This window comes from Oreochromis aureus, linkage group 14 (assembly GCF_013358895.1).
Source record: "Oreochromis aureus strain Israel breed Guangdong linkage group 14, ZZ_aureus, whole genome shotgun sequence".
In the NCBI taxonomy this organism is placed as follows: domain Eukaryota; kingdom Metazoa; phylum Chordata; class Actinopteri; order Cichliformes; family Cichlidae; genus Oreochromis; species Oreochromis aureus.
In genome coordinates this window covers 8172367-8197894 of record NC_052955.1, presented here as the reverse complement: position 1 = coordinate 8197894, position 25528 = coordinate 8172367, and the positions used below count along the sequence as shown (strand labels likewise).

At 37.8% G+C, this 25528-nt stretch overlaps 1 protein-coding gene across 1 annotated transcript in view; it reads left to right on the top strand.

Moving 5' to 3' along the window:
- The first annotated feature begins 6045 nt into the window (after positions 1-6045).
- The window catches only part of tenm4 (teneurin transmembrane protein 4), a 154429-nt gene continuing 134946 nt past the window's right edge, over positions 6046-25528 (top strand). The window contains 1 exon segment of the mRNA XM_039597960.1: positions 6046-6456. The gene's annotated coding sequence lies outside the window, so the exon portion shown is untranslated.

Below are 25528 nucleotides of genomic sequence, written 5' to 3'. Positions count from 1 at the left end.
GCTTGTTTCTGAAGTTGTCTCTGGTGACATGTTGCAACTATTTTATGCTTAGGATCACATATTAATAATTGTCAGTAGAGGTGAGCTAGCTTAGGCAATGACTTAATGCACTGCTGAATTGGTAAATTGACCCTAGACCCTGACACCACACTTCAGCTCATACTGAGCCAGCACGGTCAGGGCACTGAGCTTCAGCTTGATTTTGACAGACATGCAGTCGTTATCGCTGTTGGTCACCACTAATCATATGCCTCTATGGAACAGAGGGTCAGGACACCGGGATGACACAGTTTCAAGGTCAAAACTTGCCTTTCTTGCATTTCTGTTTCACATGAATAAGCCAGCTAGTGTGTTGATCGCATCAAACATACTGTGACCACAGGAGACATAAGGTGAAATATTCTGCAGCTTTAAACATAAATAAACGCGATAAAAGGGATTCCGTTAAAATAGTGTGTCCAACAGCAGTGACTCCTTGACACTTAAGGGTTTTGGGGTATGTCACAACCCACGTAACTGTGTGATGCAGCTGAAAACGTCCCACTAAAATAACAATTTACCGCCTCATATCATTCAGCTGCTAATTCTTAATTTAGTATTACCTCTAATTACAGAGCTCCGTCACATTCAACTTGACATGGATACCCTGTGGGAAAACATAACTGACAGCTGAAAATATGTAGGAAGGTTCATTCGTGTAATGCTTTTCGTGGACGTGTCTTAAATATGTTTAATATTGGGCGTTCTAAAATTCTCACGTTAGCAGCACTGAAATTACAGAAAACAACTCATGAGACCCTTGTATACTGCATAATGCAAATCATGACTAAATATATTTATGAATGAAGGGCAAAGCTAAGGCACATAAATGTGCTCTCAATTATTAAAGATTCAAGAAGGAAAAATTGATAATTTGGTTTGTGTCTTCAATCAAAAAGCTGTCAAATGCTTCCTGAGGGTGAAAGCAAACGATCAGTAACAGCTAAAATCACAACTGTTGTCTTGATTTTTCGTTAGTTATCCTTTTCACATTCTTATTTTTTCTTTCACCTCCATGACCATTACTGACTCTAGACCCTCTGAGGAACAGTCAGATTTAAAATGATTGCCAGCTTTTCCCTGTTGCCATGTCCTCAAGACTTTCGCACAACCATTTCACATTATTGGCATTCACTGCAGTGATCTTCTCATCTGCATGGTGGCAGCCCTACTGCCAGCACAAGGACAAGAAATTGGACCTCAGTAGGGAGCTAAATGTGCCTTCAATCTCAACAATCCTTTTAATCTTTCATCAATCATGTGGAAGCAGTTCAGAGCCCTGATCCTATTACAGTTTGAGGGAAATAGCTTCAAACTGACAAGCATGAGAACTGCAGTGAAAGTTTGCCGCACGAGAAAGTTGTGATTGAAGCTGGGTTTGGCTCGGTAATTTGACTACAAAATCCTCAAACTGGTTTGCTAAAATTGAAAGCAAACAAACTGGGAGTGGTAATTCGCTTGATGTCAACACAGTGATCTTGAAAGAGCATCAGAAAAGGGAGAAGGTTCTAAAAATTGTTTTCTTTAGTCGCTCTGAAAGTGGCAATCACAACGCAATAAGGACAATTGAAATGCAAGCCTGAAACATGGTTTGAATATAGAAAGTCTGCGGGCCACGTTGCTCTTAAATGGCCAATTTAGGAATAAAACTAAAGAATAACGACAGGTTCATCACACTCTAAAGTTGCTCTGATGGTAATTTAGAAAACATTTTAGGTCCAAATGTGCACCCAAATCAAGACCAGTGAACTGGAAAAGTGATTTAGAGTAAATAAGGGTGTTCTTACATAGAGATGGTGCTGCTATATTGCACTAAATTCCAACTCACATACTTGTTGCCCCAGGTTTGTATAGTAGAATGTAACTCAGAAAAAAAAATATATATATATATAACCTTACCGAGCCAATCAATGCTATAAAATCCAAATCTAATTAGTATTAAGTGACAGTTGCAACAACAAAACATTTTGCATAGCTTCCTAATAAGCTTAAATAGTGAGCAGTCGCACACTGATACTATTTTTAGTACATCACAACTTGAAAAGTGAAGGAAGCCGAGATTTTTCATTGTAACTCAAAAATAAATATAACTGAAAACTGTTTAATTCCTCTTGTGGGAACAGATTTTACCATCCTCTTGTTTTTTTTTATAATATATGAAAACTCTTTTTACTGAATTTTAAAAATTGAATGTTGGATTATCTGTGCAGCTGTTGTGTTTCAGTGCCATCATTCGTGTGTGACAGTGACACCTTTACTACTAATATTGTACAGTAGTTTTCCTTCCTACAAACTGTAAAGTTGACTGTGAAGGGTTCAGGAATCAGAGCTGGGAGTTTGTGTCATTACGTTTTTGTATTTGATTGCTTATTTTCCAGCCTGACAAGAGGGTGTATCACCCTGTAATATGAAAAACAAAGTAATCCCACGATTTTTCTACCTATTTTCTAAATTATAATAATTATTATAATAATAATAAGTTTTGCACTTTGAACCAAAGTACATGAGACTGTTCAGTTTTGTTTTCCCTGACTTTTACCAAAATAAAAAGGTTCATTGAACAACTGAGGATCAAAAAATAATTTATAAAGGGAGTTTTGACTGGTAATGTGTGGCATTGGGGGCATCGCTTCAGAGTCAGAGTTTTTTGTCTACTGTTTTTTGTAGTATATTTGTGTGACATTGATGCCCTGTGAGTCTGAATGTAAAAGAGACAAGTTTATGGGTAATTTGGGATTTAAATTCATCAAGCTGAAGATGCCATAAGTCTTTTAATTGCTAACCTTTTCTACTGTTGCACTAAAGCTTCTGAATATTAAAATTAGAACTAATTCATACCTGGTGGTTGACACTGAGGATTTAGAAAGGTGGCTAAAGCATTCAAGTTCAGACAAGACTATATGCTGCCTCATATTCTCCTCAAAAGAGAATAAAACTAAATTAGCTCGACAAAGGGCCACTGTTTTAGTGCAAAGTATTTACTAATTAGTCACTTGCTGTGAGTGTAAATAAAATGAAACAGTTGAATCTAAACAGCCTTCCACCACATTGACTGTGATGGAAGACTTGTCTTTATACACCCCTGTTTTCATTTAGCTTTGTTGGGGGGGTTTTATATACAAAAAGGGCTTGGTCCAATTAAATGGATTTCTTGAATATTTTGTGATTTATGTGTTCTGCCGTGACTGATAAGATGCTTTATAACAGCATTACAGCATGCAAGAATAGTGGAGAACCGCACATACCACGTGGCTGTGTTTTCTAATGATTTCCTTTGTTCATTAGAAGAAAAGTAGGAAAGTAAGAGGACAGCATAGCCCAACATTCCCTAATTAGGAGTTTTATGGGGCATATAATTTGAGTCACAGCACTGAGCCTTAATTCAAAAGCTAACATATTTTTCTCTTTGATATTACAAGAATGCACAGCTGCAGACTGAACACTCACAAGCTTATATGACAACTAAGTGATTAGCAAAGGGACTGAAATCAGTTGTTGCGCAATTGATTAATAACAGCGCCGAATGCTATATGGTTTTAAACAGTCCAGAATTTCTGTTGTTAAAAGAGATCAACTGACTGAGTTATTGATCTCACATTTCACAAGCCCACTATCTAATGGCAGCAATGAGATATGGATTTTCCATAAGATATTTATTTATTTATTTACTTACTGCATTCTGTCTCCAACCACATGCGCAGCATGTTCTAATTATAACACCGATTATGAGAGTCGACAGCCATTAACGTTCACGTTACATGACTGTCACTCCTCTGAACAGGTACCGCTATCTCCATCTGGAGTTAAGATAAAGCTGCATAGCTGTGATAATAAATTCTTCATTGCATAGGAATATATTCTCTGTTTTCTATAAATGTAAATGTTATTTCGCAAGCATCAGTCCAGTATGTTAGAGATGTACATTTCATTTATCTTAGTCCAAAGAAAATTGTATTTTCACATGATCAGCTGTATTCTGTATCCTATATTTTTTTATTTGTGTTATTTTTATTTATGTATGTAAGTATTTATTTATTTGCTGCTGGTGTAACCCAGTTTTGCCAAAGATCATTAGTCATATGTTTGATGCATATATTAGTCATATCACAGTGAATGCTCACATTCCACATGAAAGTTTAAAGTATTGCAGTCAGCATATGTGCAAGTAATTCTACTGAGCTAAAAGATCTGGCTTCACACCGCTCCAATCACTTGAGACAATTTTTCATATTCTTAAAGCTGTGGTTTTCAAGAGCAGCTAATCAGAAGCAAGTGTGCTAAAAGTGGGAGGGGCTAAAGCAGCTATTTTCAGGCAAAGTTGTTAAGAAACAAAAGCAATATAGTCACATGTCTGGCAATCTGGCACAAGTAAGTGTGGTACTGGGTATCTTTTAGCTCAGATTTTGGTCAACTCCTGGTAGAGATGCTTCCTCTTTATTTACTCTACCAAATCTCTATAAAGATCATCACTTCACTGGTCTGCCTGATTGTTGTTACGAGCGTGTCTTGTCCATTTGATTTTTTAAAAGTTTGTTTCCCATGAATTTTATGTTATAAGAGCAGTGAGCATTAACCAAAACAAACATACGTATATAATGAAGGTCAAATCATGGAGCTCCAACAACATGGATTTGGTATCTGATGTATACAGTGTGCCGTCAAATCTGTGTGATGGTTGAGTAAAGGCTACCACTGTGAGCTGTCAGTTTCTTTTTTTACACATGGAGCGGCATGAAAATCAATGTAATGACCACTGAATTACAGCCTACCGCATGCAAACATGAGCCTGAATGCAGCATCTCAAACTGAAACAGGCCCTTTTCCTCCTGTTGCCTGGGTCAACGGCAAATCTCACATTCCCACAATGACACAAACCACAATACCAGGCTGGTCTTCAGTTTTACATTTGAAAGCATATTTAACTTTTCACTCATCCATTCACAGCCCATGAGCAGTAAGACTCTGAGCCTGGCCAAGATTAGCTTTTGGCAGACAATGCAGTGAATTAAAGGCCACACATGGCCCCTCTCTTGTTCTTTGGGTGACCAAACACACTTCCAGGGCCAGGAACTCTTGACCAGTCTTTTTAACCAAGGAGGAGAAACTAGGAATTTGAGATAAGTATGGGGCAGCGGATTTAGGATCAGAACCTGGCCAGACAAAAGTTTTGTCAGATGAAACAAGACAGATGGTCTCCTCGTTAACCTACCAAACCCTAGTGTCAGCGCTTTCAGCACAGGTTGAGGAAAACACCCGGGCTCATTCTCAAATGTTGCAATATTGAGCTGTACAACTTTATTAGTACATTTTAGGTTGCATTTACTAATGGAAGCCTATTTTAAACATCGTAGTTTTGACTTTATTGGAAACAATTCAGTTTTATCATATCAGCAGCAATTGCGACTTAACACAAAATCTACCATTTCTTAATGTTTCTTAATTCCCATTCCATTGATTTTATAAGTACTAGGCAAGCTTATTTAATGTCTCCTCATAGACTATATTTGTAATGGTTAAGTATCTCCCCCCAAAATAAAACATTACTACACATGGACATTTTGAGTAACTGGCACCCTGCACATATGGAAGGACGCACTTGCAGTGTGCAACACTAATTCTGGTTGATTATGACCTTTATAATTATTAAAAACGATGCGCTTTGACCAAATCTTAATAGGAGGACATCGGTCAGGTCTAACTTATTAAGTCCTAATTATGTTTTGGAAGTCTCTATTCCTTTAAAATTGTTATCTATCGAATATGTTTCTTAGGTTTTCCATGTCTGGTGGAAAATAGGATGAAACATAATGTGTTAAACGTAAATAACATTAGGGCAACACTTTTCCCCCCCTGCAGGGTTATTACTAGAACGATTTTCCGCGGAGAAAAACGGGCAGTTATAGCGGCAGTAGCCCATACCGAAGGGGGCGACCACGCACAGTCGCTCACTCATCTATTCTCCAAACTCGTAATTGTAAATCGTGAGGGACCACGCAGCTTGCCATTCCCCAGCACGTCGGCTGGCGTGTCACCTTATCTCCCACTCTGTGTTCGGGGACTGTTTAACATATTTCTCCCTAAGGATTTTGAAGGCGTTCAATTAGGGCTGTGCATGTAAATGGGCATCTTGGACGGCTGCCTTTCTCGTCCATGTGTGCTGCTTCTCTGAGAGCACTGTAAGCAGCTGCAGCAACAGCAGCGGCACCTTGGAAGAGCAGGAGCAGGAGGAGGAGGATTTCTTTCAGCCGTACCGTGTCGTGCACAGTGGAAATACTCCGGTTACTATCAAAACGAAAGGGAGGGAAGAAGAAGACGGCGGCGAAGTAGAAGCATAAGAGCTTTTGGGGGAGCAATCCAGACTGAAATAGTGAATTGTCAACGGGACAGGCCTGCTACGTTGGATGTGTCTTCAGAATGGTAAGGTTTATTTTACTGATTTTTTGTGTGTGTGCCTGTGTTGCAGAAAACAGGGTCAGCGGCACACAAACATCATGCAGCAGCGGAGCAAAAACGGACAACTAACGCACGGAGCCGCGATCACTTCCACTACAGACGTGTGTTGTTTTTGAACATAGCGTTTGATTGTGCGGGCTCTTTGTAAATCTGCCCGTTTTGCTTTGCACGTTAAGAAGAGCGAGCGAGCGAGAGATTAACGGGGGGCTTCGTGAGCGGTGCAGCACGGTAGGTTTACCTGCTCCTCGGTTTTAGCAGCCCAAAGGGTTTGCAGACCGCCTTAACATCGCGCTGTGTAGATCTGACATCGAGCAAAAGGATCAAAAAGTCCATACTTGCTTTTCCTAGCAGGCTGAGGATTGGGAATGGCTGCAGCGTGTCCTAAATGATGTGAGGTAGGCACATAAATAAGGATGTGGAAGGACTGAATTTAGGTAGATTAAAATACTGTGATGTATGACTGTAAGCCTAACCTTGTGTTGTACAGTGACTGCCTCTAAGAGTAGGCTGCGACATTACATTATGTTACAAGTCATTTATTTATTTATTTGTTTTGAAAATCACGGGGCAAATGAAGGGGTTTGAAGTGGCTGGGACCCCCCCACACACCTTGTCTTTTTTAAAATACAGGTGGGTCCATATTCAACTTTGTAGGAGCCTTATAGTGGAGTAGCAGTACCAGCCTAGTGAATTGTGTCGGCAGCTTTTAAATGAAGCATGAAGCAAGGCCCAGGGAATACTGCATAGCTGATTTGCTGCAGCATAATAATAGTAATAATATTAATAACTAATAATATTAATACAGGGCGTGCTTTGGTCTTTATAGACACACACACACACACACACACACACACACACACATATAGATATAAGTCACAATATAACTTTAACACAACATCACTGTAAATTTAATACAGTTTCACTCTGACTTTTTATAAAATTAATCTTTTTAAGTTTCCAAAGGCGAGCCCTCCAAGCTGGGTTATCGCAAAGGGTCACAATGGAACCAACTGAATTAACTAAGGTGAATAAATAAATCCCCTTATTTAAATTAATGCAGCATACAAACATTTGCGAGTGAAGGGTACTCAGACTCGGCAAGTTGTGAGACTAATACACACACCCACACTTGTGAGAATAGTATGCTGCTCGTAGATTTTTGGCCTCGTGCTACATCACAGTGATAGATTTTGTCAGGTTGCTAATGATGTCTGACTAGAAATAAAGTTATACCAAAGAATTGCATAAAAAAAAAAAATTAACGCAAAACTTACATAAACTGATATCAAACAGATTAGAATGTGATGCATTTGAATAATCAACAATTTGCCACTCTTAAAGTCACATAGTCTGATAAGTAGTTGTTGGTTTTAAAAAGTGAAGTTTCCCTATCAGAGGGAACATTTTTTAGATTGTTTATAAACTGAGAAGAGGTACTGCAGTGTTTCTTGTCTTTGCTGATAGTCCAGCTTTTCTCAAGACTGGCTTTAGTCAACCAGAACATTAAGAAACTACTCTGTGTACGTGGCGAGATTACACAGAACAGAACTCACAAGTGACATTGGTAGTAGCGGGATGAGTGACCTCTGATATGAGAGGTTAAAGCCAGGGGAATCCAGGGGCCCTCTGTCCTCTATGGCAAGTGTTTGGAGTGAACATCAAATGAGAAGTCTGAAGTTGTTAGGTCCCGTCGAGGTTAACCTTTGTAGAACAGGGCTGCATTCTCTCAGTTGTCTTTGTCGTGCTGATGAGCTCTGAGAAGCAGTCTCAGCACTAGTTCTCTGCATGATAAGAGGGGGAACAGCCCTCCCTTTGTGGTCACAAATGAAAAATCTGTTGCATGTCTTTTCGCCTTAGTTGTCATTTTATTGTGAACTGAATGCGCAGCTATTCTCCAAGGGACAGATGGCTGAAAGAAAGATGACATCAAAGTTGTGGTTGGACCTTGTTATATTCTATAACCGATTGTTGTGTTTGAACTAATGTTGGCAGTGTTCAGGGGCAGAAGGATGACAGAGAGGAAACAATGAAATGCTTCATTCCCCATGGAGTTTTCCAGGGGGGATATTGTGTATTTCAAGTAATAATTGTTGTAGGAACTGTACCATCATCTAGGGAGCAAAAATGATAGCACGTTTGGGTGAAGAGTACGTCCTCTTTGATCAGTGGGAAGAGCACGACGATAGACAGGAGGTCACATCCATTTAAATGATGGATCCATTATTTAAATGGACAGGAATACAGCATTTACCTGTTTTGCACGACTAAAAACCTTAAATTGATCAGGGTGTCAATGAAGTCAAAACTACTATCTGTGATATTTTCCTTTTGTACTATCTCTTAGTTTTTTTCTGCTAATTTATACAGTGTGTGATCCACATGCTTTTTCATCTTAGAAGCTCTGAGTGCAACAAAGGCAGAGGTGAATTATCTACTGTGTGGAGCATTATGTTTAGTTGAAGCTGCAGTCTGTCATGCTCTGATTTATCACATATAGAGCTAATGGCTAGCTGTCACGATTACACGACATGAAAGCTAAGCAATACGTGCACACTTTTCTCACTCAAGCATGCCCACACAAACGCACACACGCACAGACACCTCTTTTTTTTTTCTAATGTTGACACGCCAGCTCCAGACTTTGCGTGACAAGTCGAGGACACTGTAAAAATCAAAAGCATGTGGTGCTACCAAATGACCAGCTAATCAAGCATAGCAGTTCTTTCTGGAAAATCAGACTTCCTCCTTTGTACTACTAATAACACTATATCAGATCTCTCTTTTGTGAATTTTATGCTGAATCATTCTAATTGGACGTGCACAAAACTGAAGTAAAAGAGCACGGACTTGTCAACCTGACGTTAAAAATAGAACTCTTTTTTTTTTCGAGGCAGTCTGTTTTAGTGCTTTTAGAAGCTTCATGGGGTTTGTTGTGAGTTGGTAAATCAACAAAAATGTGAAGTGACAAGTGCCGGAAAAAACTGAAAAAAGCTAAGGACTTTTTAAACAACTAAAGAGGCTGAAAATTGCAATGCAGAGCAGTTCCCAGTTGAATTCACCTTGGTGGTTTCGGTTCCTTGAAAAAACATACCTCAAGAAGTTAACTTTGATGCTGTATCGCTGCTGTGCTGACTGCATTGGGGCCCATTTCACTAGGTAAACAAAGAGAAATCCAAAAATCCCAGATAAAAAAAAAAGAGAGAGAGAGGTTCTTTTTTCATTTAACATTATTCTCTTACAGATTTATTAATGAAGGGAAATATGAACAAACAAACATTTGATCTCACATCAGGTGTGCTGAAATCCTTTGTTTGTTTGAATGTGTGTTGCAGTTTATGACATCATTTAAAAAAAGAAGTGGAATCTTACACCTGTATGGTGCTTTGAAAGTCAGAATCACTCAAAGTATTCGAGGAGTGAGATTGAGGGTGAAATTATGCACTTGAGCCCCCGGACACAGGATAGTATTTCTCCTCTTGGGAACATGGCAACAGACTCCCCTTTGTGTCCGACATTTCATAGTATGCGTGTAGCAATTTTTTAAGATGACTCTCGCTGCTGCAGAAGCTAATGACAACTTGCAGGTGTTGTACTGATTATCCCTACAAATTCTACTTTGATATATGCTTGTCTGCTCAGTGGCACAACAGAGCACTAGCCTGTTTTTCTTATGCTATACTACGTTATCCTCCTATATCTGATTTCATTTTAGATAGAAAAGAAGAAAAATCAAAGTAAAGTGGTTAGTTGAACTCAGGGCACATTTATAGTGATGGCCATAGTTCATGCATTAATCATCTTTTATGGCTTAAAACCAGCAGTTCTGTTGCACAGAGACTATTTTGTATATTTTTTAAAGTGAAATTTCTTACCAGTTGCTGTTATTTTATGTGTTGTTGTTGGATATAACATTATTGTCTATGCCACTGATTTGATTTGAAAAGGATGAAGAAAAAAATAGACTTTGTTCAAGAAATGAACATCATTGGCAGCGGCTGTTTCTTTCTTGCCACTGGCTACTTGTTGGTCTGTTTCCTGCTTCTGCAAATGACATGTTCAGATCACCAGTTCGTGTACAGTAAACACCCTGGGCAGGCTCATGATTATAACCACAGGGTGTCTGAATGTAATAGCTGAAGTCATTAACTTAGCACCAGAGTATATCTTTTTATTTTAATTAGAGAGAAGTCAAAGGAAGGTTGAAGGAGACCTCTCCATCAAACTTAATCTACACCCTGAATAAATAATAGCTGCCAAAAATCAACATTATCATTTTTCATTGCATTAGATGGTTATATAAGACGTGCCAGAATTTGAGCTCTCTCATAAAGCACAAATTCAAACACTTTCACTTCTACTTTAGGTTACAGGTATGGGTTTCTAACCCCAACCAGTCACAGCAGATGGCCCTGCCCCTCCCTGAGCCTGGTTCTGCCGGAGGTTTCTTCCTGTTAAAAGGGAGTTTTTCCTTCCCACTGTTGCCAAAGTGCTTGCTCATTGGGGGTCATATGGTTGTTGTGTTTTTCTCTGTATGTTTTATTGTAGGGTCTGCCTTACAAAATAAAGCACCTTGAGGCGACTGCTGTTGTAATTTGGCATTGTATAAATAAAATTGTATTGAATTGAATTGAATTTACAACATACAACCAGTCTGATTTTCTTTTAATAATGTGTAAGTCACCACAGTGCCTCAACTACTTGTATTCTGTCATTTTATAACCTTTTCTTGTGTTTATCTAAAAATGCAGACGTAATACTGTGGCAGTTTCTGCCTGTGGACAGAAAATGGTATTAAATATTTTTTATTTATCAATATATTCTATTAGAATAAATATTATCTTGACAACACTTCATTGCTTAAAAAAATCTATAAATGCTATTAGAAACTTAGTTCTAGAGTAATTCCAATTACTAGTATTGCCCAGGATTTAGAACTTAGAACTTTGAAATACATAAATCTCAAACATCTTTATCTGCTTTGTTATCCTATTTTCTTTTTCAAAAAATAGAGGAAATTTGCATGGAAAGCAAGAATAAGTATGGCTTAAACTGACAGGATCTCATTCCCACTTTTAAATATGGTTCTGGACAAGTAATGGGACGAACGACCATCTCAGCAGGGTCATTAGATCTGATGGTTGCCTTGCATGGTTGTTAACAGCCAAATAATATGAGGCCATTTTAGAGGACCAGGTGCACTTAGTGCAAACACTGTTCTCTGAGCTTATCTCCATATTCTCAGATGATAATGCCCCCAGCATATTCGGCAGCTTCTTGAACGCCAGGATATAGTCAGGTAGTTTCATGATGATTTCTCACTTGTCCTTTTTTAAGAATGTCAAATTTAACAGTTAAAGAAAGGGTGTTGGTGCTCTCAGGATCTTTGCCAGTTAACATTTGCAAAATGTGGTTATACCAGAAATATGCTGTCATTTTAAACAGTTCATCTTTATTTTATCGTTATTTAAATATAGCTACATCACAGCAATAGTTGCCTTCAACTACTTTATACTATAAAGTAGAGTAATTACAGTATTACAGAGAAAACCCACCCAACAATTATTCGATCCCCTATGAGCAGGCTTTTGCAACAATGGCAAATACACATAGAGATTTTTTTCCTATTAACCATCAACGTCTTTTCCAGGAAGATAGCCGTCAAAACAGCAATAAATTTTTTTAAATTCATGTTATGTTTTTTCCTTGACTAGAATTGCAGTATAATCTAATGGAAATATAGTGTTAGGTCACACATGAGGCAGAAATCTGAAGTCTAACATGCTTAGATTCATTCACGAAAGCATTCAATTACTCACTTGTACCCAATACAATGCTAGTTTGTGCCTTGCATTTTATATTGTTCTAGTCCACGGGTTCACCTGAGTTTTTACTCTTGAAGTTGATACGAGTACACTTATGTTGACTAATTATGTTAGGCTAAATGATTCATTGCTTTATGTCAACAAGGTTAACCATGACTTGAAGTACTACAGCTGGTATAGCCTACATTTGTCTTCAAGCAGGAGTTGGGAAATAAATTCCCCTGGGTCTCTTGTCACCCAAAGCGTATGCAGAGCTGCATGTCCACAGCTCATCTGTTTCCTTGAAGGTTTAGATGCACTACTTAAACCAAAACCAAATCTTGGTAAGGCTCACTAGATAATAATCACTCTATTGAGACCAGTGAAATGGCTTTGGTTTTAAGTAGAATTTGCTCAAATATTTGAACAAAATATATTAAAGCAGGTGCAAAACAAAATGGACCATTGAGGCAGCAAATTAAGCAAACTGAGATGGTCCACAGCCTAAAATGTGCCATAAATTGAATGTCAAAGCGGGAATTATCAAGCAGTTTGGTCTAAAAGAGCAGATTTGACATCCCTGGCCTTCCAAACCTTTGTTTGATTGCCCATCATGCACTAAAAAAAAATCTACACTGATGGAGAAAAATTGAGGCTGACCATTTCAAACTGCTCACAACTACTGCTCAGACTTACTCTGCCCAACTGTCGGGTCAATGTGTTTTACACCACTTGAGTTAAATGCAGTGCAGCAATTTGCCCCACTCACATTGTTGCGTGTGTGTACTGTGGCCTGCTCCAGCTATGGACAGTAGATGAAAAAGCTAGTAATGTGATGATTGAACCTCAGCTCATGTTGAGCTTGAGAAAGTGACAGGAATTATAAGATGTCCTTGCAGTGTTTGAAAGTCGCATTATGAGGGTGATTTAGCTGGCAGGCGTCACGTTCCTTGCATCTATCACACTAACAAAGTGGCATCTTATATTTTCTGTGTCTTCGAATCCTCCCATCAGATCAGCGTCCCTTGTGGCATTTCATCATGACCAGGATAATCTTATGCAAGATAGTGAAACAGCAGTTAATTTGCAGGTAATTAAACCCTAGTGATTTACAGTTGAAAAAGCAGCATATACAATAAGAAGTCAATATGGCCATATAATGTTATGAATAATAATAGGGCCACAGCAATGCCAGTGCCGTACTTATATTTGAATCACTGCACGGATTTATAGGGGGTGCTGACACAGAGCTCTGAAAATCGAAAAATGAGTTCATGTCCTTACTGTATTAGCTGGGTGGATGGCACTTCTGAAAAACCAAAGTCCAAACACCCTTTGCTTTGTGTAACTGTCCCAGGCTCATGTTACAAGGTGCAAGAAGGAACAGCATTGCTGAAGGCAAAGATGTAATGCCAGTTTATTAAAGTAACCACCTTCTGCTGTGGCTTACCCTGTCTCCTCTTCTAAAAATTACTATGCCATCCAATGAAACTCAATTCTCAGACACATTTTGAGGCAAGAATATTTTGTCTAAGCCTTAGTACCTTTCTAATACAAATACATTTCATTTTTAAATAACTTACATTTAAATTTTGACAAAGTCTGCATGAGGAGTGGTTCAGGAATAACCTACATTAAGTTTAGCTCTCATGTTGAGTTGTTGGTTCTTAGTCCCTTCTTTAAGTTTAGGCTAGAATTAGTCATCAAAACCATGTGTTTAAGTCAACAAAAAGATAATGGTTGTGGTTAAAATAGACTTTTTCACAGCATCAACTTTTTTGGAAGCTTCTCCTCCATTTTCTAGGTTTCCAGGGTTACATGTCCTGCTCATCTAATGTAGGTGTAAGATTAGGTAAGCAAGAACATCAGTTGCAATGATATGTTGATTACAAGCATATTTATGAAATGTCACAAACCATACATTTCGTGAAAATTGAAGAGCAAGTGAGAAGACGGTTTAATGTATGGGAATAACCTGCTGTGACAGGTGGTAGCAGGCCTTGTTACTACCCTGATTTGAAAATTGAAGACTGTAGATTGTGTCTGGTCTGGAACAAACATAGCTTTTATTTAGTCAATGCTCAGCAGAGATGTTTTTACCAAGTGTAGTGCCTGAAAACAGATCTGAATGTTTTCTAATTTTGTAAATGCAGTAATAAAAAATGTGTAAGTATTTGAACTTTGTGTTTGTTTCAGATTAATGAAATCTACTCATGAAAGGCTGGATTACAGTGTTTAGTTGTGACAGTGGTTAGCAGGTTGTTGGGCAACAGAACATACATGCCGTAGTGTAGATATACTATATTACATTATATCTTAACTTACATTGCTTAAATTCGGCTTGAGATTGATTAAGGTCTTAGTAGGCATCGTGATTACTTGGGAGGCCTACGGAAGTTTTACTCTGCAGTGCTACAGACTGTTTGTAAGATTTAACTTCAAAGTGCTTGACTTCAGTCCTGAATCCCTCTCTAATCTCACACTAATTTGTTGCTTTTAGTTTAAGCTATGATTGCTGTGACAGAGACATTTTTAGAGGATGTGATTTAGGACTACATGAAAGGGAAGATGCAGGACATTTAGAAGCTTATCACACTCCTGACTGATTAAGCCTTTTTTAAGAAATTAAAAACATTTTCAGATCAGAGTGTTTTTATAAGGTTGGCATCCACTTGCTGCCAGCATCTGTTAATACGTTGTCTTCTGAATTATATGTCCAAGACTTTATATGCTTCTAAAATGTAGAAAGAGCTAATATGAACTGTTCAATTCTTGTACTGTATGTATTTGGCTATTAGCATAGGGATTTGCATGTTTGTGTGTATGTGTGTGTGTGTTTGGCAGGGGGTCTCTTTTTACTTTAATATAGGATTATATTATTTAAGTGTCATATGGATAAGAGCCTAAAAGTATGTTAATTCAGCTCATGGATAAGAAGAGCGCTGTGGGGTTTACTGCCAGCTGCTACCTGAACGCAGTTTATTTACCTTGTATGCCTGGGGAACACTTACCATGGGGTAATATAGTCTGCCTGTAGCCATCAGTAGATCTCTGGAAACATTTATTTAGGGAAAGGACTGGTGAAATTATCTTTCAGTTTCTTAGAGTCTTGCTAATCCAACTAATCTGATGTTGTTTCAGGAAGGAAACAATCCCTTTTGATTTTGTCTATGCGAGTGTCACTTGGTGTCAAGGTTTTCCTTTGTAGCTACGGAAGTTTAACTACATGGGAAGATTTTCTGTGCCATAAAGTTCTTGGTCCAAACTTCTGACTGAAAACTGGTTGAAACTGGCTGGTTATATCTGAGTCATCAAAGTGCTGTCAACAGCGCTTTCTTTCATCACCCAGTCAGACACCATCGTGACATCCATGACATAACATTATGATTGTCTGGAAAAAAAAAGAACCCAGTCCCTTTTAAAATTTTCCTTCCAAACTGAATTCAGATTACACAGTTTTGCAAGTTTTTTAAATCAAATGGCACTAAAAGTCTTTGTTCCTTCAGAAAACTGGCATTTTTGAAACCTAGTGCATATTGCACCCACATTGGGAGGATTTCAGGGGCAGGGAAGTGCTGAAAAGAAGTTGTCAATATATTTTGCAAGTGTTAGGCAGCAAAGTGGAGTGATAGCTCTCAAGGGGGATGGCCTTAAGCTGTTATTCTATAAATATTAATAAAGCCCACTAGCCTGCCTGGAAGGAAGCTAGCAGTTTGCTCATGTCACAGACAGGGCTTCAATGTGACAAGTTGTGAAAAGAGTGACGAGATGGCAAGGAAGTGGTAAGATGACATTTAGTGACAGGTCTCATTGTTCAAAAATGAAACGTCATCACTAAAAATGGAAGCTAAGTTTGCTGACCTGTCCCATGCAAGATTCAAATACAGAAAACAATACAGGTGTGAGTTATATTTACTTTACAGTAACCAACAAAATACATAAATCACTGTAAGAAGCTTTGTAAACATTGATTGACATAAGTTTATGCAATCACCTACAAGCTGCATTAGCCATTGTAATTGCAAACATATTTTCACAGTGGACTACTTGACACAAACACGTTTTACTAATTTGACTTGTTACCCTGTGTCTGACTTATGTTTGTAAAAGTGTCTGCAATCTGGTTATTGTGGCTTGTGCTTTTGTTGTTATCGAAGCACTCGAAACTTACAGTGGCCTGTTTATCCACATGGCTGCCTAACTGGAAGAATAATGGAACCAACAATGTAGACAAGAATAGAAGATTCTGGCTGCTGCTGACATTGCTCTGCCAAGATGCACTTGTTGTATGCAGCAAAGACTAAGCAGCGACACAGCGCTTTGGCATGCTCATAGATGCAAAGCATTTGCTTTGTTTGTATTTGTTTCACAAGCTACAGTAGCCTACATGCAGATGTTGTTTTATTGAGAGTTTAGAACAACAGAGGCGAAAATTAAACCATGAAAGTGATATTGATAGGCATAAAAAGGAATATAGAGGAGTGTGTGTTGTTTTTCCCCCAAACACTTTATCCAAATGCTGCTTTGACACAGAATAATAAAATATCACTTTTACATTAATCAAAAAAAAATATTGTGATATAACTTGTCTTTCTATTAATGAGCACATCAATTTTTACCATACTATGGCACATCATTGTTATTGAATCAAGTGACATTGTTGTTAATGACCTGTAACTGCACCATTTCCTTTATGAATAGGACATGTTTTAATCCAAAGATTAAACTACTGCATATACACACATGACTTCAATATGGCAACAGCTATGACCATTATGCAATGGCATCATTCTGCAGGCTTTTGCTTAACCACAGTATTTGTGTTAATGGCGTTTCACACTAGTGAGGAGATAATTCCTGTGTGCCAAGGTGTAAATTTGAGCAGCTTTGATGTTAAGCACTTTAACATTCAAGATGAGGGTGTAATTTAGTTGACAAAAAGCTTTATTGTCAACTTATTTAATTCCTGTATGAAAATCTGTTTTTTAATATGGCTTGGATATCGCAAAATTGCTTTTCTTTCTCAGTAATTATGACCTATCTGGAAGAAGTCATTTTTTATGATGCACTCAGGGTCAAAACTGTATCATACAAAATGGTGTTGCACTAATTATGTGAGCAATCATCAAAGTAGACTAGTAAATGAGCAAATTTGACTAGACCTGCTAGTTTGAAGTTCTTTTCAAATAACCAACCAAAGCTGTGATATTTAAGACCTCAGGGAATACTTACCTTGCCAAGTTGTCTAGGCAAGCAAATCCAAATCCTATACAGGAGCACATATAGTACTTACCATGTAGCTCTTATTTTTATTGAGTTGAGTAGATTTTTTGTATTGTCTTGTAAAAATATATAAAGTGTACTGTAGATATAGTGTATAAATAGGCCTACAGGACTCAACCCATTTACAGCACATTTGTGGAACTAAGCAGTTTGTGTACAAGTAAACTATGTTCAAACTGAATGGACATTCTGTCTTTTCTAAGAACTCTTACAAATCCTCTATTGGCAGATGCTCATGTGGCTAGGTCCACACACTGTGTCAATCACAAAGCAACCATAATGACAGTGCAGACGTTGCAGTGTGATTGTTTTCATTAAAAGGGCTGGGAGCTGCTCAGTTTGGTAATGCTGTGGACATTAGGTTTGTCCAAAACATGTACCCTCGGTAACTACAAACATTTTTTTGGTGAAGTGTGTCTTTCACTTATTCTTTGTAGTATTTATTGATTTAGCAATGAATGTACTGAAATATCAATTTTAGATGCTTTTAACAAACAGTCAGCACTCCACAATTTATCATTTTCAGCTTCACAACAAAAGCTTTGTAGTGGTTCTCCAGTGGAGGGCTTTTATTTTGAAGCCCTTAGGCTTTTACAGTATTTCATGACAACTCAATCAGTAGGTTGAAGTGTCGTAAATCAGAACATTTGCTATTATCTGTTTAACTGGAAATGTAGGGACAAAACAAATTCAAAAGGACATTGACTCCCACGTTACTCTGGAGCAGAAGTAAATAATCAGATTAATAATTAGATAAAGATGTTGTGCCAATCTATACCCCATGATGCTCACACAACCCATCATGGCGTGATAGTTTTCCCAAGCCGGGATCATTATGTGACATCAGGGTGGTCACCCCCTACTGTGAGGACGCAGTGTAAATAGAACTTAGTGTGGCATGCAGTGTCGTGGCTGTGAAACCCCCCCAGCAACATTAAGCCTGCACATAGTCAACCTCATTGAAACTTAAGCTGCCAACTTTTGATGTGGATGAGATGATTTACATTCATGCATAGTTTGCTGGAAGGAACAGAGCTTAGAGTCAAATGTCAAACTCAAAATGCATTAGATTTATGTTACCTTTTGCCTTTTTGAAAACCATACATTTTCATTTTTATTTCATTAAACAACTGAAATATTATTTTTCAGTAGTTTGTTATGCTTAGAAAAAGAAAAACAATACAAAAACACTTTCCATACTTTATTTTTACATATTCATATACAGGCGTCTATGTAAACCTGTGAAGACTAACAGGTCTAAGACTAAGACTAAGACTGCTTACTGCTTCCTGTTATATCTGAATAAACTACAAGACTTCTGGAACGATGTCTTTTGGAAAGGCAAGAGCAAAGTGGAGACGTTTGGCACCACCAAACACAGTATATCAGCACAAACACCTCATAGCAACTGTCAAACACAATGGTGGAGGAGTGATTCTTTGCACTTTTTGCACAGCCACAGGACCTTGGCACCTTGCAGCTATCGAGTCGACCATGAACTCAAAGTATCAAAGTGTTCTAGAATCAAACGTGAGGGAATCTTTCCAACAGCTAAAGCTTGGCCCAAACTGGATAACGCTACAGGACGATGATCCCAAACACACCAGGAAATCTGAAAAAGAAGAGAGTCGAGGTGTGGCCCACTAAAAGTCAAGAAATCAACGACTGAAATACTGAGACAGAACCTTAAGAGAGCTGTGCTTATAATGTAATGAATGCTTGTAAACCTCAATAAGAGGTAAAGAAGAGTGGGTCAAAATTATTCCACAATGATGTGAGACTCTGATACAAACATACAGGAAATGATTACTTCAAGAAATTGCTTCTCAGTGGTTCTACATGCTGTTGAATCACAGTGTACTTACCTTTTCAAAGTACTGCACAGAGTCCTATGAAAACCTTTTTCCAATCACTGTATGTGCATACAGAGGAGTCTTGTGTAGCAGTAGTCAACATTTCTATTGTTGAAACTATTAAATAAGAAATTCACAACCACTTTACAAGGAAGATAATATTTTGTTTGGGTGACTGAACTCATTTTTCCCTCGCAGAGATCCCTGCATCATACACATACACTCCATTTGCTATTTTCTTAGAGAAAAATCTGTTGCACAATAGGACTTTATGTTAACCAGTTAAAAAGTTTAAAGCATTAGTATGTTTCAAAAAATACATTTGAGAACATATCATGACAGATGCATTGCAATAGTATGCGGTTGTAGAGCTTCGATTAACTGCTTCTGTGGTATTTTGTTTCTGGCAGTATTCAGGTAGACTTAGATGAAAGCTGTTTGACTCAAAAGCTTTGCTTCTGGATTTATTTTTAGAAATTGTACTTTAGCACACCATATGGAAACGCGGTTCTTAGATTATGCTGTATCATAAGCAGTGGATCAGAGTGACGTGTGATTAAAAGTGCCTTTTGTATGCGGAATCACTAGTCACTCAGGTTAAATGATACCTCACCTGAAATCTTTTGAGTGTGAAATCACTGCATCAAAAGTAACAGCAGCTGTGGTTAGTCAACAAATGTTTTTGTATTTGTGCTGTCATTTTATTGCATGGCTCTTGGCACTAGAGATGGCACGATATCACTTTTTTATGTCCAATACCGATACCGATATCATAAATTTGGATATCTGCTGATACCGATATGAATCCGATATAGTGTGTTTTTTAATCAATAAAACTGTTTTTTTAATATCTTGCTGCATTTTGTATAAGTTCATACTCAAGTTTAAATAAACAACAACACTAAAGCTGTTCTGTTATACCTGTATGTAAAAAATACACTGCACCCAAAATATTTCATAGTTCAGCAATACTGATCAATCTAATAAACTTAAACCTACTCCATCCTTCCTATTCTGGTATTTTAAAGAGTACTTAGCAGAAATATTAAGGAAACTAACAAATAGGGCTGCAAACTCCCAGCAAAAAAAATAGGGAACCACCCCCCACCCTCCACCTCATGATGCTTAATTGACGTAATCAACTTTAATTTGATGTAGTGTGAAAAAAATGCAGAGAATTAAATTATTTTTCAAGAATAATTAAATAGATTCAACATCTTTCTTCTACAGAATTGCAGAATTCACAGATGGTATCTTCCCAAAGGAAAAAGTACTATAGCTTACTAGGGTATATTAGACTTAACAGTTACTATATACAGTAATGGACGTCTACACATTTTACATCAGATTAAAACTTTGGGTGTAAGATTCGGATAATTATTTATTAAAAGCTAGACATTTTAAATGAGAATAAGAAAGAAAAGTATGTCTTTGTGCCCCCTTTTCCCTGTTAATGCCCTATCGGCCCCTGGCTAAACTTTGCTAGATCCGCCCCTGCACAGTTACCAGCCATCAGCTACGTGAAAAGGATCCTGGTCTAGAAAGTAATATTAAATAAATTCTAACAACAGCTTATCAAGCTTAAACGTGCTGCTGTTGTTCAGCTGCTGGTTTCCTCTTTCTGGTGCAAAGTGGGCCAAAAACAAAGAAGAGAGACGGACTCGCAACAGAAAAGCCGATCAGCTGATCATTAAGCAGTTTCACTTGAAGTAGCAACAGGAGAGTGAGAGAGAGAGGCAGTCGCTCCATATATCGGTTGTTAAGCTTAACGTGGGAATGCTTTACAAACATTCAGAGATGAACTTACACACTTGCTTTACTTCTCTCTGGGATAACCTCGGAGATGAAATGCTGGTTTGCTAGGAGGCTACAAATACGCTGCTCTATCAAGTGAGGCACACTGCTCCAACGTGCTACGGTTATGAGGCGAGTTAGGCAGTGTCGCAAGTTTTGTGAGGTGCTTTTTTGATATTTAATGGATCGGATTACATTTTTTATTTCTCTCCGATATCCGATCCAGTAATTTACGTCAGTATCAAACCGATACTAATATCGGATCGGTCCATCTCTACTTGGCACATTGTGAAGACACTGCACCCACTTGTGATATTGCTTTTCCAGAAAAGAGAGAAACTGCCCAAATTATTTCACCATCACTGGTACTTCAGGTTTTGAGTATTGTTTTACAGTTACACGTATTTCTTTGTACATAGAACTATTAGTAGACATCATAAGTAATGTTCAAAATTGCTGCTGCAATTCCTGCTGAAGGAAGTTGCTGGTCATAAAAATCGTTTGATGGTCCCGTGCACCGACACATGACCTTTCACACAATAATGCAATGTGTTCTTGGATCAGAGAGCTTATTCCTAATTTCACAGCCAGCTTGCATTTTCAGAAATCCTATTTGCAGGCTAAAGTATTTTGCTGTCATTTTTATATGTAGTACATGTGCACTGCTGAATAAGTAATGGGGGTTGCCACAGCATGCATGCATTAACACTGCAGATCAACAGAGTTGCTCAATGCACTTCAAACCCACTAACTCTACTGAGTGCCCTCACAGCCTCTTCCAGTTCGAAAGCATCTGCTTTAAAACGGCAGAAAGTATTTTTATGTAAAAATACATGCACCCTATCAGCCTAAATCATAAAGTGGCACTGCAAAATAGAAGAACTCCAAGCACCCTCTCAGTCTGGTAAAAAAGAGATGGCAGACCCAGAAGCTGTGAGTGAAAATGAGTGATATGAGTTTCCTGATGTCACTTTATGAATGTTCCTGTAAGATTCTTGCAGTTTAAAAAAAAATTCTATCAGCCTACAAAACTACTGGTTTAGAGGTGATGCCATTTGTGCATATGCTCTGGTATAACATGATAGATTATATATGATGAAGCTTCTTGATCTAAAGTGACACCAATGTTGCACCATTCTTATCTTAAAGCTGTTGGTAAAGTCACTCCTTATTTAACTGCTCCTGGCTGTAGGGTGTTCCAGCTGAACAACAGGCTTTGGAAGCTGTCTGCTCCCAAAACATGTTCAATAGACATTGATCTAGAACTGTGTTGCCAAAATGTCACATTGCAAGTATAAGTGTTAACATAAGCCGCACGGTGCGCAATTCCTGTGACATGTACTGCTTGTTTGGAATTGGTTTAAAGTTAGGAAACTAAATAATCTGACTGTCCTCAATTTTGTCCTTTAATTTCTGAGTATTTAAGAAAAAGTGATCTGCTTTAATCAGTAGTAAAAGAGCACTGGCAACTCTCTGTCTCTCCCTCTTGCCCACTGTGCCACCCACACACTGCCTTGTGTCTGTATTGCTCAGCTTCTCTTTGTTCAATGCAGTGTTGTGTAAAATGACAACTTGGTGAAAATGCTCACTTGATTTTTGGGCTCATTTTAAAGCAGAGGGATTTGCATTCCTCTTTTTTCCTTTTATATTTTTTCCTTTTTTTCCTTTTTTAATTATACTCATGGCCCAACCAGTAGTTTGATGAATCTGCTATTCCACGATTATCACAACTACGCCCAGTTTTCATCACTATCCATGATACGGTAGCATCACAGTTCTTATACATCCCATTTAATCAGCTCTTCTCTTAATTAATCTGCCTTTATGATTTCCACTTCAAATGTAAAACACGTGTCAATAACACAAACATAATTTTGCACGTTTCAACCAGTGATGAATTTAATGCATGTTATTTTAATATTTTATCATCGCTTCTTCCTAAGCGCTTTCGATCACTTTACAAAGATTAGCATGCATTCAGCATAATATTTTAATTAATGCATTCAGTATTATTTTTTAATTAATGCATAATTTCTCTGTGAAACTGTGTTTTTATTGTTGCAGCTGAGCTGTTAATTGATTGTATGCTGCAGTCACCCAAGGTCAGTCTCTTTTAGAAGTCTTAAAACATGGCAGACTCCCAGAAACAATAAAGACCAGATGGTGCTAAAACATGTAAATTTCTCACAAAGACGTGTTGGTCACAACACTATATGGATGCTCTTCTAAAGAGTGCACTGAAGAAATATGTGCTAATAAAATGTGGAAAGTGCAAAAGAGTGTGAGATGAGGAAAAAAATGAAAACGCTCAGCTCAAAGTGCAACTTCTGTGCAGACTAGTGTTGGTGTGAGTCAGACCTTTAGTTCCCTTTATTTTCTTCTCAGCCTTTGCAGCTTTATTTAGAGGAGTGCTATATGTGCCTGAATAGTTTTGCATGTGTTTGAACACACAGAGGAGCTTATGTGATTTAGATCATGACTGGGAACGGTCCTGGTATGCTGAGTTAGAAGAAAGTCATAGTAAAAATGAAACCGCTGTTGTGTAGAACACAAGTTGACCTATAGCAGCAATTATTTATTGTTGTCATCTGGCAGGCTCATAACTCCTGTTTCAGTGATTTATTTTTATTTGTTAACGTCGGTTCAAGGACTTCATGTCGCTGTGTGGGCTGTGAACAGTGTTGCAGAAAGTTTTCACCAATTTTAACTAACTTGAAAAGAAAATGATTAACAAGGCTGTTATGAAAAGAATACAGTGGTCTAGCCATCGCAAGTTTAAAACCTAGCAGATCATGGCTCTCAACTCAGTGAGTTCTCATATAAGTAGTTGTTGGATATTTTAGACAAATCACTTGTCTGAAACCATAAATAAGCTATGCTGAACCATAATAGCAATCTGTTCACATGAAAATTTCTCATGTGTTTATTTTCATGGTAAATAGTCAACACTATAAATTGAAACAAACACTCAAAACATCTTTAAGTGATTCCCTTGCGAAAAATCTTATTAAAACCTGTGATTTTTAGAGTTTTGTTGTTTAGAGTATTCAAATATTAGCTGGACCAACCGAAGGGCCAGTTGTATCTCTTTGCTGGATTTTTTTTCCTGCAGTTTTCCAATTTTCTTATTTTATTTTTAAGAACACATTGCACATATGCCAACTTTTCACCTATGGCTCTTTGGGAATCACCTCGTTGATGCTGTTGCTGTTCTTTTTCTGTTATCTGTGGCATTTTTCATAGATTCAACTAAACAGACTGGAGCAAATTATGCTGTTTTGTGTCTTATAGTACCAAAGTTTACTTATGAATAATTTCCAGGTCAGTGTTAAATGGCTTAACAAACTAAAACTGAAAATCTGCTAATGTAGAAAAAAGAAAAGAAAAAAAAGAAAGTCAGAAAGAAATGAAGAGCGGTTCTAGACTTTTGCACAATACTGTACAATTTTTAAATTATTCCGGAGTTGATATGACATAGAAAACATCTACCATTCATTGTTAGGTCTTTTTAAGCACTTGCCTCCTCTAATATCCTTTTCAGCAACCGTCAGCACCACAGGGCTAAATCTATTTGGGTTGACCCCTGTCTTGCTTGCATATAATGAAATGCCATAGCATATTCCTTGTGTGAATGGCATTTTCATGCTCTGAGCCTTTTTGTTAAATGTTTACAAGAACATCCACTGGGGCAGAATCTGTAAACAACATATCTGGTGAGACTTTCTGTTCTTGATATGTATGAGAGATGTACATATAAATATGAAAATGCTGCTCTGTTTGCATTTACAGCATTTAAAAGCTCTACAAGGTTTTTGCAACCAGGTTGTATATTTGGCAGGGGGAAGGTAGCACCATACCACCTTTTTTTCTGTTTGCATATGAATGAGAAAATAACTGGCTGCCCTTCTGATTGCATTTTATGTTTCGTTTTATTTGGATGGTTGTTCACTGTACTGCGCTACAAAATATATTTTCTGATGACTTTGAAGTATTTTCTTTTTAATGTTCTGACTCTTGAAACAAATTTGTTTCCACTGTTTCTTTTGTATCATTGTATCATTCCCATTCACATGTTTAGCTTCGTACGTTTGGCAGCTATCTGGGAATGGTAAAGTACATTGTGCTTTTGCAAATGTAGCAGTCTGCCTCCTTGAGTACTGAACTTGGGTCATGACTGATTTGTAATGCCTCATCTATCCTTGAATCATTTAAAGTACCTTGAGCATGTTTTGAAATGTAACATTTATTATTGCCTTCGTCATCAAGGGATTGCAGAGATTAACCACCTAATTCTAGTACAAGGTA